At 43.8% G+C, this 20,619-nt stretch overlaps 1 long non-coding RNA gene across 4 annotated transcripts in view; it reads left to right on the top strand.

Annotated features, from left to right (window-relative positions):
• LOC109503415 overlaps positions 1-20,619 on the top strand; it is a 66,768-nt gene that overhangs the window by 41,396 nt on the left and 4,753 nt on the right. For 2 of the 4 annotated variants that reach the window (XR_006584553.1, XR_006584549.1), the window contains exons 3-7: positions 11,676-12,228; positions 15,027-15,220; positions 18,205-18,703; positions 19,115-19,210; positions 19,767-20,156. This is a non-coding gene — a long non-coding RNA (uncharacterized LOC109503415). The remainder of the gene's footprint in view (positions 1-11,675; positions 12,229-15,026; positions 15,221-18,204; positions 18,704-19,114; positions 19,211-19,766; positions 20,157-20,619) is intronic. The other 2 variants (XR_006584550.1, XR_006584551.1) reach the window with 2 other exon arrangements.

Raw genomic sequence — 20,619 nt, 5'->3', positions numbered from 1 at the left:
CATTATGATTACGGAAGCACAGAGAAGGGGCATGTAACACAGACTTAGTCAGGGAGGGCTTCAGCAGTGGGTGGTATCTGGGTTGTATTGTAGCAGATGTAAAGGAGAAAGCCCAGTGAAGAAGGTGGGGAGCATGGCACAAGCAGAGTGGGCAGCGAGGCGGTGTGAAGGGTCCTGTGTGCCTGGGCTCCAAGGTCAGGTGGGAAGTGGGATGAGTTGAGATGGAGAGGAAGGCTGTGTTTAGGACGTGGAAAGCTTGAATGCTGTCATGAGGAACTGAGAGGCCTGGGGGGGATCCTGGCCTCCTGCCCCATCTCCTGGAGGTGGTTTCTGAATGTGGACAAGATCATATTCACAGATGAGGAATTAGCTGATTTGAACTGCATGTGGTTTATTGGCATCTGTAAACTGCTACCTGTTAACCAAAGGCTCAAGCCCTGGCCAGGCTCCTCTGGGAAGGGGCCACTAATCACCTAATGATTTCCACTTTGGCAGGGAAGGAAATCCTAATAGCTGGAGGCTGATCTTATGACTGGAAGAGAGCAAGGCTGCTGTAAGTTCTCACAGGCATATAAAAACAAGTTGACTGTAGGTTCCAACAGAGCTTGATTACCCATTAGCTGATGAGAACAGATTTGTTTGTCAGATTCCCCAAGAAATTAAGTTGTGGGCCAGAGAGGTAGATTCTGAAGTGGGAGGAGAAGGAGGAGTTGCTGGGGATACAGGGGCGCATTGTAGTTCAGGGACCATCCGGACAGTAAAGGGGCAGCTGGCTCCTTCGCTGTGAGGTTGAGTAGAAAGAGCCCTTGGCAGGAGTCCACAGACATGGGGGGCGGTCTCATCTCTGTCCCTGGGTTTCCAGAAACAATGCATAGTATTCTGTACAACACGGATAATAACACTTCCTGGACTGGCTTTACTAGGCTGTTTGAGGATCACATGAGAAAATGTATGCCTGCGAAGACACTGTGTAAGGTGCACCTAGAATAAACCACAGTCTCTGCCCCAATCTTCGGGGCCTTCTGATGGATTATAGAATACACCGGTTTCTTTCCCACCTTTGTCTATTGACATGTGCTCCTTTTCTGCTTAGAACATTCTACCAGGTTTTCTAGGGCTTGTTCTGCCTCACCTCAGCTTATAAACCACTTCTTCAGAAACGCAAGAACATTGAAAGCCTGCACTCCGCTCTGGGCCTTTACTGTCCAAGACAGCAAGTGGTTAAACCCAGGCTTCCAAGCAGGACTCTTGGGTTCAAATTCAACTCTGAAATATACCAGTTGTTTGACCTTGGGCAGTCACCTAACCTGTCTGTGCCTCACTTCCCACATCTATAAGATGAAATATTAATACGGGTATCCCCCACTTTCGAAAGTTGAAGTTCACTTCACTTTTAAAAAAGACCTATATTAGTACCTGTTTTCACCAACTAAAAGGAATCTCAAGAGGATTTTCACTTTTATAAAAAAAGCCATTAGCGAACTAACAAAGGTCTTTTGTGAAAGCAAAGTGGTGTAATGCAAACTTTCAGAAAGGGGCGGATGCCCTTGACTTCATGCCATTTCATAGGAATGTTCGACTTTCAGATAGTGTGGGAAACCTGTAATATCTATTTCACCAAGTGATGTGGACAAAGGATGACTTTAATAGATGTCAGCTATTATTTTACTGTTCATCAGAGAGCTCTATTTCCTTTCTAGAACTAACCATATCTATGATTAATTTATTGTAAGTATGTTTATTATCTGACACCCGTAATGGGATCTTTGTAAGAGCAGCGACCCAGTCTTTCTCATCCATTCTTTTTTTTTTTTTAAGGTTATTTATATTTTGAGAGAGAGAGAGCACGAGGGAGGCAGAGAGAAAGGGAGAGACAGAATCCCAAGTAGGCTCCCTGCTTTCAGCGCAGAGCCTGACATGGGGCTCAAACTCAGGAACCATGAGATCGTGACCTGGGCCAAAATCAGGAGTTAGATGCTTAACCAGCTGAGCTGCCTAGGGCCTCTCTCATCCATTCTTATGTACCATGTGCATAGCACGGTGCCTGGCACCTAGCACATGCTCAAGAAATAGTTGTTGGACAAGGAGTGTACTGAAGGAATACTTCCCAGAACTGAGCCCAGCGGGTGACTGAGACAGTCCTGGGACCGGCCACAGAGCTTGTCAGATGGCCCTGCTCTGTATTTCATTCTCCTTGTGCAGGGCTTTCGCTTATGTAATGAAACAGCAGTGAAACCCCACGACACCTGAGGGCTTCCCCTCCCGCTAGCCCAGTATCTGACCACAAAAAGGGGGAAGAAAAAATAAGAGGAAAAGAGCAGCTCCAAACCACATGCTTCTTGGGACAGAAGAGTGAGCTGTCTTTTTCCCAGAGTCACGTGAGTTTATTGCAACAGACTGGGGGGTATGTTTCGTCGTGCCCGAGAACAACCAACAGATGAAGCGTCAGATGCCCTGGCCTTGGTGTCAGCAGTCGAGACTTTTTCCAACTCTGCCCCCGAGTTGCTGTGCAACCTCCATCAGGTCACCTTACCTCTCTGGATCTCTTCAGTCCTCATCTACAAATGGAAGGGGTTGGAATAGATGATTAAAGGAGAGTGGCCATACAGTCCTGGCTTGGCCTATAGATCTGGTATAATTATTAGTGATAACTTCTTTCGTTCTCTAAGTGACCTAGACCACCTGATAAATTATAAGATCAATTTGATTTGTCTCTTCCAGTTATAATATTTTGCCTTCAAAAAAATGTGTTTTATTGCCTGCCCCTGCCTCTGCCCCACCCCCAGATTCATGCTCTGCCTCACTTCGTGACCCAAAATGCTGACCTCCAAGGACATTGTCACTTGGATGCCTCTGCTCCCTGGTTTCCAGTGAGGATTGGCAATGGGAGGTATCAGCAGATGGGCGTGTGGGAAAAGAGACGTAGGGGCATGAATCCTCTGCTGCCCCCTTCACTGCAACCTTGGAATTGGCTGCTGCCTACACCCACATCTATCCTGGGCCTGATCTCTGTGAACCTCACCCTTGCCTGGCTCCTTCAGGCCTAGGGATGAGGGGTGGTAAGGGCTTCCCTGGGTGTGTTGCCTTTCCCAGCTGCTTCCTTAACTCTGCCCACACCTCGGTAGATAGTCCCTCATTGAATTCCTTCCAGCCAACTGTTTTGAGTCTGCTGCCTATTTCCTGCCTCACTTGAACAAATACAGATTCTTTAACACTCAGATCCAGTCTCCATCTGGGGCACGGAGCTCTTTAACACAGGGAAACCTAAATCCAAACATGGGCAGCTACACTGATGGACCTTATTTTCTAGGATGCTAGGAGAGCTGTGGACTGACTTATACCTGGTGAATGAATGAAGGGGAGGGGACATGATGATGACCGTTGAGCCAAATGCCATTTAGTGCCACTTTAGCAGCATAAAAATAAAATGAAACTTACAATGCATGCCTGACACATAACAGGCATTCGAGAAATGTGCATTGAATAAGATTTCCACCCCCCAATTTTATTAAGAACATTTTCAACAACACAGAAGATTGTACAACTTGCACAGTGAACACCTACATACTCGCGTCTAGATGTTAGTATATTTGCTTTATCACACATCCATCCAACCATCTAATCCTCCATCCATCTATCAATCCATTCTATCTTTTTTATATTTCAAAGTGAATTGTAAACACAGTATGCTTTTCTCCTAAACAGTTCAGCAAAATAGTCATTTTTTTTCATTGCAAAGGCAATTGAAGCTAATTGTAAAACTTTTTGACAATATAGGAGGTATGAACTGAGAAGAAAATCTCTCTCTCTTCTATCTCCAGTCTTGTTCTTCAGGCATGACTGCTCATAAGTATAATTCCAAATATATAATTGGAACTATATATATATATACATACATATATATATATATATGATATTTTACCAAACAAGAATTATAGCATACTTATTGTTTTGCAGCTTGCTTGAAAAAATCAATCACAACTTGAAGTCATTCTCTCCCATCAGTAATTTCACTTTCTCTTAACTCTTTTCAATGGCTGTAGAATTTTCCATATTTATTTACTTAACCATTTCATACTGATGGACATTCACACTGTTTCTACTTTTTTGATATGGTTAACAATGGTGCAGTGAAATATTCTTATGCATTTCTTTATTCAATATAGTATTTATTAAGCACCAAGTACGTGTTAGGCATCGTTCTATGCTCTGGGGATAGTGGGGGTAATGAGACAGATAAGATCTCTGTGTGGAAATTACATTCTCGTGAGGGAGACAGATTATAAACTGGAAAACAACAATGAAATTTTAACTAGTTATGGAGAAAAACAGAACAATATGGTAGATGGGGAGAGCAGGTACTACTCCACAAAGGGTGGTCTGGGAAGGCTTCTTTGAGAAAGTCACATTTAAAAATTAAAAAAAAAATTTTTTTTAATGTTTATTTATGTTTTGAGAGAGAGAGAGACAGAGCGTGAGCAGGAGAGGGGCAGAGAGAGAAAGTGGGACACAGAATCCAAAACAGTCTCCAGCTTCGAGCTGTCAGCACAGAGCCTGACGTGGGCCTCAAACTCTTGAACTGCGAGATCATGACCTGAGCCCGCGTCAGACGCTCAACCGACTCAGCATCCCAGGCACTCCAAGAAAGTCACATCTGAGCTGAAACCTGAGTGATGAGGAGGTGCCCGTTATGCAAGTCCCAGGGTAAAGGCACAGCAAATGCAAAGCCCCTGAGGTGGGAACAAGCTTCCAGCTTGGTGTGTTTGAAGAATAGAAACAGCCAGTATGACTGAAGTATAGCAAATTGTTGGAAATGCAGTTAGTACGGTAGGTAGGGGCCAGATCTTCTAGGGTCAAGAAGTTCGAGTTTAATCCTTAGTGCAGTACATCCGATTACATTTTAGTCACTGGGAAGTCATAAAATAAAACTAGCTTCGTCTGACCTGGGTAGAATGGAATGTGATCAAACACGTTTCATGTATTCGGTTAGCTGCAGCATCGAAAGCCAGAGTTTCGCCCAGGCTGTGTGTGAAGCATCCTGGAAATAGAATGAATGTCAGGGTCCTACAGATGTGTGTTCAAACTCCGGATCCACTGGTACATATCCGAAGGTGAAAGTAGGGTCCCAAAGATATGTGTACACCCATGTTTATAGCACTATTATTCACAATAGTCAAAAAAAAGGAAGCAAACCAAGTGTTTATCAAGAAGAGTGGGTGGGCAAAATGTGGTATATGCACACGATGGAGTATTATCCAGCCTTAAAAATAAAGGAGACTCGGACACATGCTACACTATGGGTGAGCCTTGAGGATAATCTGGTAAGTGCAGTAAGCCAGGCACAAAAAAATACTGTACGGTTCCACCTTACATGGAGTATCTAGAATAGTGAAATTCATAGAAACAGAAAGTAGAGTGGCGGTTGCAAGGGCTGGGGAGAGGGAGGCATGGGGAATTGTTTAATGGGTATGGAGTTTCACTTTTGCAAGATGAAAAGAATTCTGGAGATGAGTTGCACAATAATGTGAATGTACTTAATACTACTGAACAGTGTGTATGCTTTAAAATGGTAACTTTTATGTAATGTGTATTTTACGATTAAAACTTTAACAAAAATTCCAGCTCCATCACTTAGGAGCATTGTGACTTGGCCAATTAGTCCCTCTGAGCCTCAGTTTTTGCATCGGTAAAAGGGAGGCAGTAATACCTCCTAGCTCTTGTGGAGACAGGCTCAAATGCTGTCTCATTCCAGTCTCCCTTTGCAGAATTTAGAAGGCTTCCCAGCCCCTCCCCAGGCAGCTGAAAGACCCCTTCAGTGAATTTCAACTGAGTTGCCCTTGTACTAATACTTGTGGATGCTCAGTGAATACTTGTTGACAGACTGAATCCACTTGTGTAGACATGATCCGGAAGGAGACATATGTGTCAGAAGCTGTGTCTGGTCCATAGTTGGCATCCCATAAATATTTATGGAACAGGTGAATGAACAAAGTGGATGATATGCTTGGCCGTGACTGTAAAACAATCTGCCTGTTCCAAAACATAAACAAGATTTTTTGTTTCTCATCTGTAACATCATCATTGCTTCAGAAAACAAAGTGACTGAGGGGCGCCTGGGTGACTCAGTCGGTTAGGCGTCTGTCTTTGGCTCAGGTCATGATCTCATAGTTCGTGAGTTCGAGCCTCGTGTTGGGCTCTGTGCTGACAGCTCAGGGCCTGGAGCCTGCTTTGGATTCTGTGTCTCCTCTGTCTCTGCTCCTTCCCTGCTCATGCTCTGTCTCTCTCTGTCTCTTGAAAATGAATAAAAACGTTAAGAAATTTTTAAGAAAATAAACTGACTGAAAGCCCTGTTGACTGAGTCTCATCTTAGCATCTTATTAGTTTCTTATTGCTAGAAAATAACACATTTCCACCAGTACGAGTGGTTTAAACAACACACATCTATTACCTTACAGTTCTATGGGTCAGATTCCCAACATGGGTCTCGTTGGGCTAAAGTCAAGGTGTCAATGGGGCTGCATTCATTACTGGAGGTTCTAGGAATGGATTGGCTTCCTTGGACATTTGAGTTTGCAAAATCCAGTTCCTTGCGTCTGTAGATCTGAGATCCTGTTTCCTTTCTGGCTGTCACTGAGGGCAATTTCTAGCTTCTAGCAGCCACCCACATTCCTTGACTTGCGCCCACTTCTTCTGTCTTCAAAGTCCTCAACTCTTCTCCCCTCTCATCTCTCTGACCTGGCAGAGAAAGGTTCTCCAACCTTTAAGGACCCAAGTACTTAGATTGGGTTTACCTGGATAATCCAGGATATCCTCCCCATCTCAGTGTCCTTAACCTTAATCCCACTTGCACATTCTCCTTTAAAGATGGAAAGATCCTGGAGATTAGGGCATGAATGTCTTTGGAAGGCTATTATTTTGCCTACCACTACATCTGTTATCACTTCAGAATGAATCGGTTTCTCAGGGCAGGTAGTTTGTCTCCCAGCAAAGAGCTCTGGGAAATGAGGCCAATAAAAGGGAAATTTGGATTAAGGGAAGAGAGGTGAGGCACTGGCAGTAAATATGCTGGCAGGCCTGTGAGTGATGCTACAGAGAGAGGTTCCTGGCTTTACCGTATCTAGGTCGCTAAAACAAGAGAGAAATACTCACAAATGCCAAGAAAGTTAAACTTTGTGTGGCTTACAATTTCCCTTCAAATCAGTTCTGCCAAGGATAAAGCAACCTTCCCCGGCCATGAATAGTCATAATAGGTTTCCCCAAGATTTTCGTGAGTTGATTGATGGGTTATTATGGGCTCATTGCTGCCAATAATTGAAGGGTGTTGTCTTTGCTGGCTCGGTGAAGCTTCCAGATGTTAACAGAGTAGGCATTACTTGATGCTCACCCCACACCTGGCATTGGCTCCTGTAGTGGGTCCAGCCACTAATCGGGGACCTGGTGGTGTCCAAGGCAGACCTTTAGGTCACTTCCAGAGCTTTCTCTCTAGAGAGTGTACATTACATGTCTCAGATGCCATCTGTTTTGAATCTTTTCCTTTCCCTCTTTGCCATTTTCTTTCCTCCTTTCTCTCTCTTTCCTGCCCTCTCTTCTCTCCTCTCTAGTTTTTGGTGTTTTAGGATCAAAATAATGAAAAAGAATAGACACAATTTCAGCTCAGGAAATAACCCAAAGGTATAAGGAAGTCTGTACAAAGTTCACTGCTTGACTCTTCCCCATGCTGATACAACAAGTTTACAGCAAAGGAATCTTGTCTGGGAAATGAGGCAATGAGAGGTTGAAGTAGCACTGTGGGGTGAGGTGTGGCAGTCTGCTGCTCCTAGATGTCACGGAACCAAAGAGAGAGGGAGAGAATGGCCTCTTCTGAGGCCTCGGGGAGTACAGGTTTCAGGTCAACCACAGTCGTAATTCTCCCATACATTGTCCCTATAAGAGGGATGGCAGGGAGACTCTGGGCCATGGTTTGTCCTTAGAAAAGGAGTGTGTTGGGCTTGGGCTTTCTAGATGCCACCACAGTGGGATGGGAAGCCAGAGTCTCAGCCTGTGCTAATAGAGGTCACAGCTCTTGGGAACAGGGCTTGCAACACAGAGGAAACTCCCCCTCCCTGCCCGTGACCACACCCTTGCTTCTGTCACATTTGGGCTTCCCAGTCAGACAGCTCTGGGAACGACACTGGCGTGGGATCATCGAGAAGACTGCTTGGGAAACCCAACAGGAAAAAGAGGTAGTTTGAGCCAAGAAAAGCCACCAGACTTTTCTTTTGGCTTGAGGCATTGTGTATACATTTGAATAATAAGAGCCAAATTAATGTTACAATTCTGATGTGACTGTTGAGCCACAGTGGTGTGCTAATCACAGTTTTCCAGGGATTATCCTCAGTCCTTATGCTAACTCTGCAAAGTAGGCTTAATCTACATTCTATAGGTGTTGAAATTGAGAATGAGAGAGGTTGCGAGAGTTGCCAAAGGCCACAGAGTGTGTGTGGTAAAGCTGAGCTTCAAGGTCAGGTTCAGTTGATTTTAAAGCCTGTTTTCTCTTTCCCTCCCTCTTTCTCTTCCTTCCTTCCTCCCTTCCTTCCTTCCTCTTCTATTTTCTTTCTGCCCTGTTTGCTTTGTGTCTTTTTAAAAAGAAATACATTGTCGCATATGCAGCAGGAGTCCCTTTGTGTCCCTCCCCTGTCTCATTCTCCTCCCTTCCTCTCTGGAGGCAACCAGTCTCTTAATTGAGGCTATAGAGTGGGAGTATCCTCCCTACCCTTCATTACCTGTTCACAGCCATAAGCCATCTATAGCCTGGTGTGTTTTAAATGTTTACATATATGAAAAAGGGCTAACTAAAAGTATTCATTTACAGAGGAAAAAAATACAAATGGCTCTTAACAAAAAAATTTCACGGTCTCATTCACTAAAAGAGCAGCACAGATTAAGATCACCTTGAGATACTGTTTTTTAACCTCGTCAGATTGGCCAGTACTGACAATTTGGTAACTCACTGTGTAGAAGAGGCCACAGGGAAGAGGTAGTCCAATTTTGATTGTGAGTGAGTGAAGTGATGTCTTCTCGCTAGAGGGCGATTTGACAGTCTGCATCAAAAATGCAAATGCCCCAGGGAACCTGGGTGGCTCAGTTGGTTAAGTGTCGACTCTTGATTTGGGCTCAGGCCATGATCTCATGGATCGTGGGTTAAAGCCCAGTATTGGGCTCTGTGCTGGCAGTGTGGAGCCTGCTTGGGATTCCCTCTCACCCTCTCTCTCTCTGCTTCTCCCCCTTTTTGTCTCTCTCTCTCTCAAATTTTGAAAAAATGTAAATGCACAAAATTACAAGAGAAATTTCATTTCCAGAAATCTGTCTATAGGTATATGTGTACATTTTCAAAAGCACATGTGTTCAAGGTGATTCTTTAAAGTGTTGCTTGTAATAAAAAGACCGGGAATAATCCACACACCCATCAATAAGGGACTGGTTGAATAAATTGTGGTACATCCCAACTAGAAAAATGAAGGCATTCTCTATGCCAAAGTGGAAATTTCTCCCACACATACTGACTAACAAAAAAGCAAAAGTGCAGAACACTATGTATAGTATGCTACCTTTGTGCAGCAAAGAGGAAAATTAAGCTTATCTGTCCAGGAAGTTTACATATGAAAACTAGTAACAGTGTTGTATGTGGGAAGAAAGGAGGAGGATGAAAGAAGAAAGGAAGACTTTTAAATGTATTTTAAAATATTTTTTTTTTTGAGCAACATGGATGGACTGTGTTACCTATCCCCAAAATTAAATTAAAAAACTAGAATGGCATTATACAGTATAAGTCATTCTGCATAACATTTTCCAGTCTGGTTTATGTTATTGAGGCCTATCCATGTGGTCATGACCTTGATCTTTCCATTAATTATGCTGCCTTGAACTGTAGAGTCTTACAGTTGGACTGTAAGTCTTACTGTTGGAGGTCACCCAGCTCCCTACTTTCATGTTACTGGAAAGACACACGAAGGTGCAGGAATGGCAAATGACTCCCCCAGGCCAGCCCGGCAGGTTGGTGCCAGAATTGGGGTTGGCCTCAGATCTTGCAACCTTGGCTGGGAGTCTGGGGCTGCCTTTCTTCCTCCACCCCCCAATGCCAAAACCACCTCCTGATTCTTACTAGGTGTTGGTAATATTATGTGTTATCCTTTCCTAGGGATGTTTGCCTTTTAAAAACAAAACAAAGATAGACAACCACATCAAACACAAAACAGTGATCACTGTTTTATGCAATAGAGGTTATTTGGGGTGAGGGAAATGGAAGGGGGCACACAAATAGCCGTGGTGTTGTTAGCCAGGGTTGGAATAAATTTTATAGTATCTCTTTTCCCATTTCTTCTCTGTAAATAAATAAGCAAATAAATAAAAGAAAAGAAAAAGAGAAAGGCGAACAAAACAAAACGACTAGGTCATCACTCTTTCACTTGTATGGTTGGTTCTGCCTTGAGCTCAGGAAGGAACTAATTTGTGGCTTGAACTGGCAATAACATTGTGGCAAATATTGTTAATGTAACAAAATGCTATTAGTCTTTTTGTTGCCATAGAAACAGTCAAGGCACTCATAAATCCCCTACAGTGAATGAGACCTCTGCAGGTCAAGTCCCCTGGTCCTGCCATCATGCAGGACCCCATTAACCATCCTGACAGGGGAGGACCTTTCAGGATTTACCTTGATAAATAACCCCATTCCTTAGTAAAGCACTAGGTCACGAGTGGTAAGGATACAAAAATTCAGGTGGTTTCACTTCAAATCTAATAGCATAGATGGGTTTTTCCCAGAATTTTATACTAAAACATTTTAGCAGTGAGGGAGTCGGAACAATGTGAAGAGGTCCTACCTAAGCTTGGAATTTGGGTCACATTCGGGATTTTCAGTCACAATTTCATGCAAATGCTAGATTCCATTTTGTAAGATAAATGTGTTTGCTTTAAGGTACACATTTATATTTCATTAACCATTTTCCCCCCTCCCCATTCTTCAAATTGATGGTGCAAGAAGATACACACTGTGGTGATCTGTGGCTTTGGATATCTTCTGTCTGGATCTTGGCAGGGATCTTTGTACACAGAGATCAAGTTTGAGAAGCATGGATTGGCCAGAAGTTGGAAACTGATTTTGTAAAGAGCCAGATAGTACATTTTTAGGCTTTGTGGGCCACGCTGTTTCTGTTAACAACGATTCAACCCTGACATTGTAGTCTTTTAGTAAAAGCAGCCATAAACAATATGTAAATGAACTGGCATGGCTGTGTCCCAACAAAACTTTATAAAAACAGACAGATTTGGCCCATGGCCTAAATCTGGCTTGCGGGTTATAGTTTATTAACGCCTTAGATGAGACAGTACATGCCCAGGGGTTTATAAAAAGGACATATTTTCAGCTAGAACAAATAAGAAAGAAGAATGGGAGTAGAAACTCCATTGACCATTGAAGGCCACCTGTTATTTCAAAGACCAGAGAGGAAATGATAGCATTATAGGCAGGAGACCAGTGTAATCAAAGGCAAAATTTTTAGGTTTATGTGTAGGTGGGGGACAGGGAAGACAGTAATTAGATCAGTTTGGCTGCAGGAAGGAATTCATGTCCAAGAGAAGCATGCTAAACCATTAGGCCTGGAAGGGACCTTTCTGATCATTTTCTTCTCATTTTACAGATGGGGAAATTGAGGTCAAGAGAGATCTCAGATCTGGAACAAGGCTGGAGAGCGGAGTGCCTTGAATACTAAGCTAAGGGATCTCAGCTCTGCAATGCGGACCAGTGATGTTTCAACATTTCCTCATTTGAATGCTTATTCATTGACCCACTTCCTACATGCCATGTGACCAGATGTCCCAAGAAGAGTTCCTTTGGGATGAAGTTAATTCTCATCCTTTGTATACCATTGTGAAATAGCACTGGTGAGATGGTGACAAGACACATCTGAAGCAATCACCTAGACGAGTGCCAAGGATCCAAAAGCTTTAGCTTCTCATCCTGCTGTTAACTTGTTCTGCTAGCCCAGATGGAATCCTGAGCTCTCCTATAGTTAAACAAGAAGGATTCATCCTCAGAACCAGTGGCTCTGGCCCCTTCTCCCACCATGAACTGGATACTGGAGTAAGAGGTGCCACAACCTTGTGTGACCCAGATACTCGTTCATTGATTTTTTCCCTACTAATTATTGAGCACTTCAGATGCCCTGGTTGTTGAGGATAAGCAATAAAGAGGTAAGCAGGCAGGCTTCTGCCCTCATGGGGCTCACATTCTAATGGTGTGAGGAGGGGAACATAAACAACACACAAGTAAACAAAAAAGCAAACAAAAGAATTTCAGTTGTAGATAAGTGCTTCCAGCAAAATGGAACAGGGTGTCACGTTAATGGCTGGAGGGACTATTTTTTTGAGGAGAGACCTGAAGGTTGAGAGGAGAGCAAGCACAGGGCACTCCAGGCAGGGGGCAGAGTAGGAGGAAAGACCCAGAGTGTGCTGTTGGAGGAAGAGAAAGAAGGCCTGAGTGTCTCCAGGGTGGTGGGTGGGGAAAGAGGGATAGGAGACAAGGAAAAAGAGACAATGTAAAGAAATGGATGAATTTTAATCTGGTTGATTATGTGACTCAACTTGGTCTCTCTCTCTCCCTCTTTTTTAATGAATTCTCTTAAACCCATTGAGAGAAATGTGTGAAACAATATCTGCCCTTGTTTTTAAGAGGCGATTTCTGAGTATATCGTTCTTGGCTGTCGCCTGACTTCCACCAGCTGCCGTTGCCATCTCAGCTCTCATTGTCAGTCTTTTGTAGGTGACCTCTGTTTTCTCTGCCGCTTTTATAATATCAGGTCTTTGTTTTAGTGCTCCTTAGTTTATCTATAAATGTGCTCAGGTGTGGATTTAATCTTATTCATTCTATTTGGGGTTTGGTGGGGAATCCTCAGTCTGAAGCTTAGTTTCTTGCACCAGTTTTGGAAAATGCAAACCTATTAACTCATTGAAAATTTCCTCTCTTCCACTCTTTCTATTCATTTCTCCAGTACTTTAACAAGATGCATGTTAGTCCTTCTAAGCCTGTCATCCATTATTCTTGACATACCTTTCCTATTTTACCTCTTTTAGTCTAGTTACTCTGTGCTCAAGTTAGAATAATTTCGGATATATAGTCACATTTATCAATTCTCTTCAGCTGCACTTAACATTCTGGTTTCTATTTTTAAAAGAGCATCCAGGCTGTTACTTGGAGAATGATTTGGAGGGATTATGAGTAGAAGTAAGATAATTGACAAGCCTAGTCCAGGTGGGAAATAATGGTGGCCTCTATCAGACAGTAGCAGTGGTGACGGAGAGCAGTGACTAGATTCAGGATGTATTTTGGAAGCAGAAGAAACAGGACCCGTTGAGTGATTGGATGTGAGGGTTTGGATGGTGCTGCTGGTGGTATTGGTGAAGTGAAAAGCAGAAATCAAGGATAACTCATCGGGGTTGGCACTTGAACAACTAGTAAATGGTGGTGGTTTTTTGTTGTTAAGATTGGAACAGTGGGGATGAACGGTTTGAGTGGGGAGTGTGGTCAGTCCATAGGTCCATCCTGGGTGTGCTGGAGTGGAAGATGCATTTGAGGCCTCCAGGAAGGGATATGCAGTTGGCAACTGGAGGTACACTAGTTCTGCATCTCCAGTTAAAGGGCTGGCATTCTCTCTAACACCCAAATAACAATTGTTTATGACAGTTTGCATGACCACACATTTTATATCTCCTCCCTGGAATTTCTGGGGCTCCTTAAAGAAGATCTGTTAATTCCCTGGACCCATCCTGGTTTCTGCCTTTCACCTCCACTAGGCATTCTGTTCCCATCTCTCCTCAACCCTGTGACACCATATGACTTCTCTGCCCGAGACTGGACATGTTTAAGGGAACTGATACATGTTGTCAAATAGCTCTTCCCAGAGATTGTGCCGCTTATATTCCCATCAATAGAGAAGGCGTGTCCATTTCCCCACATTCTCACTAGTGTGTGTGTGTATATATATATATATATATACATATATATATATATGTATATATATATGTTTTGAAGTTTATTCATTTTATTTTGAGAGAGAGAGAGAGAGAGAGAGCAAGCACATGAGCGGGGAGGGGCAGAGAGAGAGGGAGAGAGAGAATCCCAAGCAGAGTCCGTACTCTCAGCACGGAACCAGACGCGGGGCTCGATCCCACACACTGTGAGATCATGACCTGAGCTGAAATCAAGAGACGGATGCTAAACTGAGTGAGTCACCCAGGCACCCCACACTTTCCAACTTAATAGATGATAGAGGGTGACACATTTCAATTTGTATTGCAAACATATGCTTTAAACAATAACTTACGTCTATAGATTTCAACACTCCAAATCATTCAAGCACTCATAATCACACATAATCATGCAGGAATTTTAGGGTGCAGATAACAGTGCTAGCTGAGAAGTGCCACTCCACACCAGGCTCTGCAGTTGTGGTACCTCTTTTATCCCCCATGGCATCCTGATGCAGTGTTATTATTATTTTTTTAAATTTTTTAATGTTTATTCATTTTTGAGACAGAGAGAAAGTGAGCATGAACGGGGGAGGGATTGAAGGAGGGAGACACAGAATCCAAAGCAGGCTCCAGGCTCTGAGCTGTCAGCACAGAGCCCGATACGGGGCTCGAACCCCCAAACCGTCAGATCATGGCCTGAGCCGAAGTTGGACGCTTAACCGACTGAGCCACCAGGCACCCCATGGTGTGTGTTATTATTATCCCTCGTTTTCTACATGAGGAAACTGAGGCCAAGGGAATAAGTAACTTGTCCTAATGGTAGGACTGGGATTGACATCTTAGGTCAGCGGGAATGCACAGCCCGAGCTCCTAAGCCTTGCCCTCCTCTCTTCTCCTGCCCTAGGAGGGATGCTGGCCCAGAACTGCTCCTTGCCCAGGACAACAGCATTAATCAAATTCCTTCTGGAAATTATTTTCATCTCTTAACCACCCCCTCTCACCTTCCTGCTTTTTTCTCCCAGGTTTCTAGATCCTTTCGGGGTTGACATGTGGGCAGTATAATCTTCTGTGATCCTACCTCAGCGAAAACATTCCAGTCATCTGTGGGCAGGGGTAACAAAGGCCATGAAACTTCTGCAGGTTTAGGGGTGGAGAGGGGCCTCCCTGCTGGGGGCCCATCTCCTCTGCCACCTCGTTCCTGTCATACAGCAGTGAGGTAAATTTTATTTTTTCCTGATAATAATAATGAGATAATATATATTTAGGGCCTACTATGTGCTTGTGTCCTGTTGTAAGCACCTTCATTCCCTGCAACTACCCAATGGCATACTTACCATTGTAAATGTTGTATGTGCTTATTACATAAACTTTGAATAATAGAGCACCTAAGGACTGCCATGGCTAAGATCATGGTGTGTTCCTTTCTCATATTCTTTCTTGGCTTAAGTAGTTTTTATATATTTTAATGGGCATCACATCACATGTGCAGTAAAGTTATACATGTTCAACTATACACTTTTGAGAGAGAAGAGGGCAGGAAACCAAAGAATTTTAGTGGGTGCGCTGGAGTGAGCATGAGATGGGAACAGAGGGGGATTCTGCTGTTCCCTCCTTAGACCTCAGCTCCTGGGCCTCCTGTCGTGTGAGTGTCTCACCACGTAGGCTGTGGGTCTAGGTTTATTAAAGAGATGTGTTGGGGTTCAACATGGCACCTCGTTGGGACCACCTGCTTCCGCTGATGGTCACACTAGGAGTCGAAGATCCATTGAGCATTTAGGGAAGCACTGGCTGATGAAACGTACTGAGGAATGTGCATCTCCCATATGGTATCATGCTAAGGGGTTTCAAGGGTATATCAACTTTTGATATTTCTATGCAGAGAACAAACCTGACAGGCTAACAACCCCTGTACAAGATGCCACTTTTTGGAGCTGAGTCACCCTGTACTTTGAGGTTTAAATCAAAGTGACTTAAGCTCTTTATCCTATTTTCTTTAAACCTTATCCTACTTGCTGGGATGTCTAATGTCCTCCCCCAGATTTCTGTCATCTCTGAAGTTGACATTGTTTTGGTTCGTGCTGGTTCCGGGTTTCTGCCTATGAGGAGCTCTGGGTTCACTTCTCCCATGAAGGGACCACACACTACCCTGCCCCCTGCATGGAGCCTGGCATGGAATTTGACTTCTACTTTTTGTTTTCACCCGGCCCTTCTCCTGAGGAGTGTGTGCTTAGTAGACTTAAATCAAGGTGTGCAGATTTGGGAAGGATTTTTAAAATTCCTAATAACACCAATAGATTAAAATTATTTTTTCTTTCACAATTTCTGAGCCATGAACCAGCAGAGTACCTGATGCTGTTGAGGCCTGGAGAAGGAGGCAGGAGATTGGGGCCTGTAGCCTCTCAGGTGTGACAGGATGCGTCTGTTCCCCCCCGGGTTGACAGAACACCCTGGGAAGCAGGACTACACTTGCCATTATCCCTAAGTGGGTTCTGAGCAGATGAGATGATCATAGTAAAAGGGGAGTGAGGGGTGGACTGTCTCTGATTGGGGAGAGAAAGGAGGGAAGCAGCTAGAGCCCAAACTGGTGCTACATACCAACACCTATGTAGGGGGATGGCCCACACATGTAGGGGTGGCCTCACAACACTCCACAATGAAACCAATGTGTGTTCCCCATGAGATGAAGCCTCACAGGGAGAGCCAAAGGCCAGTCCATGTCATTCAAGGAAACGACAACCCATGTAATGAAGAGGACCAGTCCCTCACCAGGGGCAGCTAAGTAAGGGGACACTTCGGCCCTTCCATCCTTCTGTCCTGCTTCAACACCAGAGGACATGTGTGGAGGAGACAGGGTGGTGACAACAGACCCTGCTCCCCTCCCTGCCAAGCTCCTTAGAGACACAGGTCCAGTGTTTGTGTATGTGTTTGGGGTTGGGGGCAAACACTGTCAGGGGACGGTGGGAAGAAGAGAGTCATTGCTTGAAAATAAGCTCAAAATGTGAAGGAGTAACCCCTAATAACTGGAAATAAGTGGTATTGGACTAAGATGATGGTAAGCATTGCTAAAGAAAGTTTGAGAGCACATGGTGGCACTTTTGTGTTTGAAACTCTGTTCCTTAATAAACTGGATTCCATCGTAGTTATTGGGCAATGGCCTTTTAAAGATTCAATTTTCATAGCCACTATGCCTTTCCCCAGCTGCTTGTATCTGCCCACTTCATGTGACAACTTTTTTCAGGCCTGGAGGGTGCCATCTCAATACATTGGCCATCAAAGGTGATGATCCAGGGGAGAGAAAGGAGGATGTCCCCAGAAAACCTTGCAGGTTCAGTAATTTGTATGGGAGTGAGCAAGAGGGTGTGATTGTCCCCTCTTACCTCTGGGGGTAGGAAAAGGTTATGTTCAGATCTGGTGTGTAAGAATATCAGGCCTTTTTAACCCACATTTACTGCCAAATCCTTCCCTTCTGAGTCTGAGTCACTGTTCCAGCCACCTGCTCCTTGTGGCCACCTGGGAGTCCTAAAATCATGGAGTCTAGGATGTCATCCTCACTCCCATCACTTAAGGCACAGTTGTGTCGGTAGAGCAGAATGAAGTAGAGAGAGAAAGTAATATTGAGGGCTGAGAGGGAGGAGGGACTCAGAAAGATGGGCTATTTGGAAATGAAAACTGCCTTGGATTCCATCATAGCCTCTGTTCTGAGAACAAGAAGAGGAAGAGAGGCTGACAGGGGAGGTTAGTTTTTAGCAACTGTTTTAAAATTGACAACAGAGGAAGAGAGACCAGAACCACAGACAAAGTTAACATTTTGCCCTTCAGCATCGTTTGATCTTTCAAAAAGTCCCCAATCTTCAGAGGGGTTGTCCCTGGATAAGAGGTTCTGTTCTGAACTGGAGGAAGATCTCGGTGAAACAGGGATGGAGTTTATGGTCCCTTCCCCAAATCACTCCCTATCAGCATCCCATAATACTGGAAATCCCCGGGGTTAACTTTGCTTTCCTTCTGGCCACACTTATGAAGCTCATTTAATGCATTCCATAGTGGTGTCTCAATTTATAGATGAGCTAATTGAGGCTTGGATAAATTAAACAGTGGAAACTCATACAGCTGGTAAACCACACATCTCAAGATTGAAGCTCAGGCTTGTTTGATTCCAGACTCTATCACACTAGTGGCCCCACTATATGTTCACTCTTAAAGGATCGGGACCTGCTCTGTCAACTCTGTTACGTGGTTTACTGACCAAGGTAACCAGGAGATCAGCCTGTGGAGTCTGGGGGTCAGGAGGGCTTGAGTTTGAGTCTTGAATCCATCATTAATCAGTTGTGTGACTTTGGAAACTCAGTCTCTTCAGTTCACTCAAAAGGAGGCTGGGCTATGAGAAGTCCAACAAAGCACATGGTAAGCATTTTACTAGATTACTATTAATTTTTTAAAGCTATATATTCTTTGGCCATGAACAAGCAAAGAAAGAGAACAAACAATGATCAGAATGATAGCTAACATTTATTGAGTGCCTAGGATGGATTAGACACTGTTGAAAGATCTCTCCGTGTACTAAATTAATTCTCTTCACAAGCAATGAGGTCTGTACAATTAACGTCAGTGTACAAAGAAGAAGCACATCCAGCCACAGGTAGAGGAGTCAGGATTTGAACCAAGGTGGCTGAACTTGAGCGCTTGCACTCACCAGCAGGAGGTAAGCTTCGTGTGGGCCTTCTTGGGAAGTTGGAAGCAGAGGGTGATGCTTAGGGAGGGTGAATAGGAGGCTTTGGTCCTGGAGGCAGCATGTGGGCTTTGGGCTTTGGGAAGAGGGCAAGACAGGATGACCATGGACATGGAGTTGGGTGTTTGAGACAGCTGTCACCTGTGGGATCTTGAAGACTGAATTCTAAAGGTGAATCACACTGTCAAAGCTTCTGTTTCCTTAGAGATGGTCTAGACTCATCTCATGCTCTTTTAAACTGTGCCCTGTGGACCCTTAGAGTCCTCCAAGGAGTGGGTAGATGGGGTCCTAGGTGGGGGCTCAGCACATGGGTCTTTAAGACCCTCTTCCTTGCTTCAACTAGAGCGATTTCACTTTGCTTTTCACTTTTTTTTTTTTTTTTAGGTACAACTTACATATAGCAAAGCGCACAAATCTCATGAGAAAGCTTGATGAGTTTTTATATATGTATACATCCAGGTAGCCATTACCCAGATCAAGGTAAAGAACATTCTCTGCTCCCCGGGGCAAGTTCTCTGCTGTCCCCTCCTAGTCAGTGCCCTCACCAAAGATAACCACCTTCTGATCTTTCCTGTTTTTGAACTTCATATAAATAGAATTATAAAGTTCATGCTCTTTTTGTGTCTGGCTTCTTTCATTCAAAATTATATGGAGACATTCATCCACATTTTGGAGTGTAGCAATGGTCTTCGTTTTTTCATTGCCATGTAGTATTACATTGCATGACAATATTACAGTTTATTCATCTTTTGTACTATTGATGCACAGTTGGGTTGTTTCTGGGTTTTGGTATTATGAACATAGCTGTTATGAACATTCTTGCACAAGCCTTGTGATGGACAAATGAGTGCATTTCTGTTGAGTGTATACCCAGGGATGGTTTATAGAGCTCTGGTGGGTAGAATAGCTGTTTTTGAATAGACATTTTATAAAGCGGGGGTCCTCATAAGATTTCACTTGGGACGTGTGGCTGCTTAAGATTTCTTTTTAAAGGAAAAAGTTTAACTTCCACGAGTGCAATCCTCTGCATTTGCAGATGATCAGAGGGAGATTCAGAGAAGACGGTGATTTGCTCAGACTTAAGCCACAGCAAAGCCATGCCTGGAACTCAATTACTAGATAGAAGTTTCTTATGAACTTCTGAGCTGTCTGAAATGGGTGCTATATATCACTCAACCTGGCTGCTGGTCAGATGTGGAAAGGACAATCTGAGTCAGAAGCCCTGGGTTCAAGCCCCACAACTGTTACCAGTGTGTGATGCATGGCAAGGTACTTGCTGCTGTGAACTAACTGGAAAGTGGATACCCCTGCTTCCCAGCATTGCTGGATTAAAGGAGATCACGATGCAGAGACACTCCATTGGTTGAGAAGCACTTAACATCATTATTATCATTACCATCAAAATATATTCTAAGGGGATGCTTTGGTAAGCATACTGTTTCCTTGTAATATTAATGCTTATAATAATTCACTACTTCACATTTTATTTTTTTCAGCCTGACTTAATAGTTTTTAATGAGAGCTTTCCCCCCTTCATTAAAAAGCTAGTGTGACAGATAGTATTTCCCAAAGATGGCCACACCAAAGTATACCCCATCCTATGTGCTGCTCTCTGATGGAACATTTTTATGTGACACATCTCCATTGAAGTTAACAGGGTCAGCGTTCTCTCCCCTCAAACCTGCGCGGACCTTTGTAACTACCTCAACTAATGGAACTTGGCAGAAATGAGGATACATGAGGACAAATCCAGAGTTAGAAAGGAGAGGTCTACATTTTGGGGTGTTTCCTAGAGAGAACAGAAACAACCCCAGGAGAAGACACTGCGTTGGGTTTTGCTTTTCTGATTTCACACTGTGGTCCTTTTCATTTCTCATGTCTTCATTTAA

The sequence above is a fragment of the Felis catus genome, chromosome A1 (genome assembly GCF_018350175.1).
Source record: "Felis catus isolate Fca126 chromosome A1, F.catus_Fca126_mat1.0, whole genome shotgun sequence".
NCBI lineage: Eukaryota > Metazoa > Chordata > Mammalia > Carnivora > Felidae > Felis > Felis catus.
The sequence above is the reverse complement of the archived record's forward strand: the minus strand, read 5'-3'. Positions and strand labels throughout refer to the sequence as shown.